At 36.0% G+C, this 6,998-nt stretch overlaps 1 non-coding gene across 1 annotated transcript; it reads left to right on the forward strand.

The window, feature by feature from the left end:
• The first annotated feature begins 4,631 nt into the window (after positions 1-4,631).
• On the forward strand, positions 4,632-4,738 carry LOC130016935 (U6 spliceosomal RNA). The gene has a single exon (XR_008791291.1). It is a non-coding gene; the product is annotated as a U6 spliceosomal RNA (small nuclear RNA).
• The last annotated feature ends 2,260 nt before the right edge of the window (positions 4,739-6,998 follow it).

Genomic DNA, 6,998 nt, shown 5'->3' on the forward strand with positions numbered 1-6,998 from the left:
GACTCTTCTTGTAATCCACTGAGTTCTCTTCATATGAAACTGAATTTTGTGAATGACCTTAGTGCTCAGCACCTGGCAGGAACCTCTCTGAGGGGACAATACCATATCAGCTTAAACCATGAGCCCTTGGGGACAGAGCCAAAGCTGCAGCCTGGGTTTGAGTCTTCTCATTAAAGGCTGCTACCAACTCATGCCAGGAGTGGCAGCCCACTGTTGGGAGCTTAGCAAGATCCGAGACTGTTTGAAACATAACAGGTCATTTATAAAGCTGAAAGAATAAATAAATAAACAAATAAATAAACAAACAAATAAATGACGCTCACAGAATGCTGTGCCCAGTGTAGTTTTTATGCTTTCTTGGTCTTGGTGCCACCAGAACACTGATAGAAGTGTTCCTTTTCCACATCTTGGTTCTATTCTCTCTGCCTAGTTGAGCTACCATTTTTGTTCTCCAGGAACCAAGGAGAATGGATGACAAACACTTCAGAAATGGTGTGAGGGCATGCACCTATATTAGCTCTCTTTTCTATCAGCCCAAACCATTCCAGGTATGGAAGGGCTTCATATTTTTTATTTTTCTTCCTTCTTTTGTGCGTTTTTCTTTCTTTTCTCTTCTCTAGTGGTCTCTTTCCCTCCTGTTGTTATACGTTTTGCAAGGAAAGATAAAAAGACATTTATGTTAGCGCCATGACAAAAATATTCCCTCAGAAATATAACAACGCATAATTTGGGGTTTATAAAAATTTGAGGTATAAAGACAAGCTTGGGCAGATTGTCTTTGACCTTTGGATCATATATTCTAGCTTTGAATAATTTTTTTTGAAGGTTAAAATAATTGCCCTGCCTAATTCGTTTTTAAGTGCAATTGACGGTGGAAAATAATGAAGCTTATAAGAAGGTTTATAATACTAAGACCTTTTGCACTCTTAAGATTGAGTCCTTTTGTTGGTCAGGAAAATCACTGTAAAGGTTTCACTAGATAGAACATGTTACCAAGAATATTTTCAACAAAGGGCCATTTGTGGCTGGTTTTACCACACAGAAAAGGGAAAGCAATGGAATTTTTAATATAAAATCTTATTATACACTAAATAAAATGCCTTGAAAGAACATAAGTGGGATTAAATGAAAAGAGAAAAAACTGTAAAACCTCATATGTTTTGAAAACTCTTACAGACTTGAGAAGTTGGAAAATATTTATTTTGTTATAAAATAATGCAAGGTCCTTCTATGTTATTTTAAAATGAAGTCATTTTTGCTTTCTTCCTTTTCTTAAATTCTCAATTTTTGGCAGAAGTAAAAGCCAGAGTCAATAAAAAGTAACTATTCTATCTGCTCAATGTTATACATGTGGGAGCAATATTTGCATTCTAAATGAATTACTAATAACCTCATTACTGACCAGTGCTCTTTTTTATTTCAGCATATCCCTTTAGTTCTTATAAAATCATAAATATTTTTAATAAAATTCCATAATTATTATGAAAGTTATACACTTTTCAAGATAATTTTAGATTTCTTAACGAGGAAGTCTAAGAAAAGCAAACAGAAGGAATCATAGAAAATTAAATTTATTTGGCAAATCCAGTGTGTTTGCTTAAATTTTGTAGTTTATCAGTTTGGAGAAGAAATAATGTTAACCTTTTACTTGATTATATCTACAATATTTCCATGTTATGCACAAACAGTGCATACTACCCATATTTTCTCTGGCCTAGTACCAGGGAAGATGACATCCCAGGATTTGGGATGAATATAAAAAGTATTTTCAGCAAAAACTTGAAAGCAGACATACCCTGTTAAATTAACTGTGTTTAAAAATAATTGATTTAGAACACACATAGCTCAAAAGATAGCTCAAAGAGGTGGTAGCATGCTTGGCATGAAAGAGGCTTCAATTTTAAACCCCCGAACCACAGGTGCACCTCTGGTGAGCTCCAATAATATATAATTTTTCCGGGTCTGACCTGAGTACTAAAACTCTTAACTGTCAGGTACACCCTTCCAGGTCAATTTTTAGGAATGACCCCTTGTAGAACACCTGAGAGTTCCTGAACACAAAAATATTGACTTTTTGTCATTAAAATTATATAAGATAATGAAGTGAAATAGAGATAATAGTGGCTAAAATGTCTCAGTATGTTTATGGAAAGAAACGTTTTAAATAATTCATTGCATCAGACTATTAAAATGCAAAGCAATAGCCAGCTAGGTAAGAAAAAAATTAAACTAAAATTAATAAAATAGGTATTGCTGAAAGCAATGAAAAGAGGTGAAAAATGAACTAAGAAACCCAATGAACAGACAATAAGAGACTAGGGTATAGTTATAGACTGTTCCTATTTTCCTGGGGCTATTTTGTTTGGTTCTTTGTGTCTAGTTATTTTGAGGGAAAAGTGGGAGGTAGGGTTTAAACTATACCAAATGGTGCTTAGGGGCTGATCCTGGTACTGTTCTCTTGGGTCACTCCTGGTGATTTCCTGGGAATTGTATGTGGTACAGGAAATTGAACCAGGGTTGGCCTTATGCAAGACCAACACATTTCCTTCTATACTATTCCTCTGCTCCCATTTATTTATTTTGTACTTTCATTCCTTTTATTATTCTTTTTTTCTTTAAATAAAGGATTCAGAGTAAATTGCTTTTACTTAGAGTTTTGGCTCCTCTATAACACAGCTTTCCTGTTGCTTTGAATTTATTTCAATTCTAAAATGCAAAAGCGTGAATGGAGGTATTGAATTCTCCAGTTGCCAAATGGCCAATTAGTTCATATATTTAATGTTGTAATTTTCCTCTAGAAAATAAGAAATAAGATTATCACACCAATATGACTGTCCAGGGCACAGACCAAACACCAAAACATGTCTAATACAGAAATATCAAAACTTAAGACTCTTTTTACTGTTATGGACAAAGGTAAAATACATTTATCTCCTAAGACTTTCAGCAAGATGATTTTTTATTGGTGAGGAAAAATAGGTCATGCAAAGTTAACTACCTTACCAATGGTTTAATGGCTAACAGATAATAGGATCAAGGTTGACTTTCAATTCTACAGGGTGTCAAGTTCATAATTTCTCTTACATTTTAATTTATAGCTAAAAAAGAAATGAATCATTTTAGCCAGAAAGTACATTAAATTGATTCTGATAACTTATATTTCTATTCTACTATTTTCTGTACATCTTAATATATATATTTTTTTTCCTTAAGTCAAATATCTTTGGAAGGTTTTAATAGATGATAGATGTTTCCATATTGGATGTAAGATTGAGTCTACTGGTACCTTTGCTTGTTATATACTGTTCTCCTAAGATACACTCACAAGATTGATTTAACACATGCATTGTGGTTGATTCCTTAGAAAGTTCATAGACTTCCTCAAGCCTTTATTCAATTAATTCTGTCCCAGAATTCAACTCAGAAATCTTATTTGCAGAATTTTTTTAATGTATTTCTCTTTCTTCATTATCACTTGAGTTGGATAATTATTTCTTCCCTATACCTGACTAAAGTGTTTCACAGAGGGTGTCCATTGGTTGTACTTGCTATGTCAGAATCAGAAGACAGGGACACAATTTAAGTGTTTAGTAAGTATGTATCCACCCTAAAACATAAATTTTATTTAAATTTTATTTAAATTGTTTCTTTTGAAAATTTGCTCCAGTGGGCCCAGTAACGTCTCCATTGGAGACTTTGTTGTTACTGTGTCTGGCATATCTTGGTAGCTTGCCGGGCTCTCCGAGAGGGGCGGAGGAATTGAACTCGGGTCAGCCTTCTTGGCCGCTTGTAAGGCGAACGCCCTACTGCTGTGCTATCGCTCTAGCCCAGCGGGTAGGGCGTTCACCTTACAAGCAGCCAACATGGCCGACCCGAGTTCGATTCCTCTGCCCCTCTCGGAGAGCCCGGCAAGCTACCGAGAGTATTCGATATGCCAGACACAGTAACAACAAAGTCTCCAATGGAGACGTTACTGGGCCCGCTCGAGCAAATCGACGATCAATGGGAGGGCCTTTACCTTTACCTTTACCTTTTGAAAATGACTCACTTAGGTGATTGCGGTGATAGGAAGGTGTACAGAGTAGTTGTCTTGCATGCAGCCAACTCAGATTCAATACCCAGCACTCCAAATGGTCAGCCGAGCACTACCAGGAATGATCCCCAATTAGAGAGCTAGAAAGTTATACTTAGCACTGCCAGATGTGACCCCATCCACCCCATTTTTTAATTGGTTAATTTATTTTCTATTGTCAATTGGTACAGATCAAAACTGGGCTGGAGCAGTAGCACAGTGGGTAGGGCATTTGCCTTGCATGTGGCCCATGTGGCCGACCCGAGTTCAATTCCTTCACCCCCTCTGAGAGCCCAGCAAGCTACTGAGAGTATCTTGCCCACACGGCAAAGCCTGAAAATCTACTAGTGGTGTATATGATATGCCAAACACAGTAACAACAAGTCTCACAATGGAGACGTTACTGGGCCCACTCTAGCAAATTGATGAGCAATAGGAGGACAGTGCTACAGTGCTACAGATCAAAACTAAGAAGAATATATTGTTTTGTTTTTTAATCCTTTAAGAATGAAGTGTAAGGTGATCAATCTCGTAAACTTTAAAACAAAAAGTGTAAACAGTGCTCACTTCGGCAGCACATATACTAAAATTGGAATAATGCAGAGAAGATTAGCATGGCCCCTGCGCAAGGATGACATGCAAATTCATGAAGCATTCCATATTATTTTTAGAAAAAAAATTTTTAAAAGAGTGTAAAAAATCTTATTTATGTTTAAATGTCTTCATACTGTTGTTTAATAACTTCAAACAGAACTTCTTTTAAGAAGGAAATTGGCTCTAGGATTTTGAGTCATACACAAATTAATTCTCACATGGAAAGAGTTGTGCACATAATAACACAGAAACAAAAGATGTAAGTATATTTTAAAAAAATGCGAAAGAACTTTGGCACATTTTAGACCCTGGAGGTGGGATTATCCTCTACCAAATAAACACTATGATTTGAATAAATCTGAATTTACCATCACCAAAGAGTAGGTATGCGTTAAAGAAGCTTTATAAAGGGTCAGAATAATAGTACAGGGGAACAGAGGGGTAAAGCGCTTGCCTTGTAAGTCCTGGCATGATCTCCAACATAATCTGTGTATAATGAAATGAAATAGTGAGATAAGATGACAGTTAGTTAAAATAAATACCATCCATGACATTAGAAGAAAGATGATGTGTGCTTTAGATTGAACAAACACATTCATGTATAGTTCTGGAAAATACCAGAAGAGAGCGGAGAATATTGCAGACAGATTTGGAGGCCTTGGTAATGAGTTTTTAGGTAAAAAGGAAATTCAGAAGAAATTTCCTAACCTTAAAGATTCTATAAAACATAAGGTACACATCCCTTTTATAGGAAAATACTGAATTATTTGGAGATGGAGAAACTGATGTTCCACAGGAAGGCATAGAGTGAGACACTGTCCCTCTGAATGAGCTCCTCTACAAAGAAAAAGCTACATTTTAAGGTTGTAATAAGAATGTGTCGCAAAGACCACTGGGTGTCTTGTTTTTTCCCAGGTTAACTCTTGTGTATGCAGAGAACTCCAGGTTGAGACAATTTGGAGAAATTTTTTACACCTTTCCCCAAAAGTTGCTCTCTACTTTTTTTCCACTCTAAAGAGTCCAATATTCTTTCATGAACTTCTATCTCATTCTCTTTTTTCCTTCACAAATTTCCTAAGTATATTTTTAAACTATTTTAAGACTGATTTTAAAATCTAGAAATGTACCATATTTTATATCCATTTGGATATAAATGAATATATCCATTATTCATAAATTGTAACAATAAGTTACGAATATTATTTTTGTTATTTAGTATTCTTTGCTGCATAAATTAATTTTATTTTATTTATGATCATCTTTGTCCCTTTTACTATGATAGCAGTTTTCCTAATATGAGTACATATCTTGATAAATAATAGGAATAGAACTACCATAAAATCCAGCAATACCTCTTCTCATCATCTACTCCCCAAACATAAAACCATCAACTAAAAAGGAAATATGCACATTTACACTCATCACTGCACTTAGTGTAGTAGCCAAGATATAGAAACAGCCCAATGTTCAAGTACAGATGAATGGATCAAGAGGTTATGATATATATACACAAAGGAATACCATGCAGTTGTATGAAAGAAAAAAAATCATTCAATTTGCAGCAAAAATTAGAGGATGTCATGCTGAATAAAGCCAGTCAAAAGAATAGGGATAAATGCAGAATGAACTCTCTCGTAGATAGGACTTGAAGATAGATAGCAAGATAGAAAAATAGGTTCAAAGACAACATAATGGGAGAACTGATGTACCCAACTGAGTCTGCTGGGGAAAGGGATTGAGAGGGATAGGGTTTAGGGTCATTGGGAGCTGGAGATGGTAGAGTATAGGTTAACAATGGGTTTGTCCTTTCAGTCTTGCCACAGGGAACTTAGTTTACCTTAAAGCAATGTCCTTTCTGTATGGACACAGGAAGACATTTAATATTATGCTTTCTAACTTGGGAGTTGATTGGCTCCAATAATACTTACTCCTGGGCATCTGCTCTCCACTCCATTGCCCTTAGGTTCCTAGCACCCCAAAAGTAGATTCCCAATGAGGGACTGAATGGACCAGGGCAAGCCGTGAGCTACCCTGGCATCAAAATAGGCCAGGCCAAAGCACCACAATACTCAACAATAAGTTGAGAGCATGATCATAGACAAACGCTGTCATGATCCAAAAGTAATGATGAGACTAGGACCCTGCTGGGGTTAGGAAGACTATCCTGGCCTGACGACTGTAGTAAGATGTCCCCAGGAAGAACCAAACTTTAAGTTGACATATCTCTCACTGCGCTCATACAGAATGACATTGATAGAAATATTAGAAGTAGTTTTACTACAACTATTTAAGTGGATTGCTAGCTGAGGAAAGAAGAAAGCAACACACCCTG

The sequence above is a fragment of the Sorex fumeus genome, unplaced genomic scaffold, assembly GCF_029834395.1.
Source record: "Sorex fumeus unplaced genomic scaffold, SorFum_2.1 ptg000007l, whole genome shotgun sequence".
NCBI lineage: Eukaryota > Metazoa > Chordata > Mammalia > Eulipotyphla > Soricidae > Sorex > Sorex fumeus.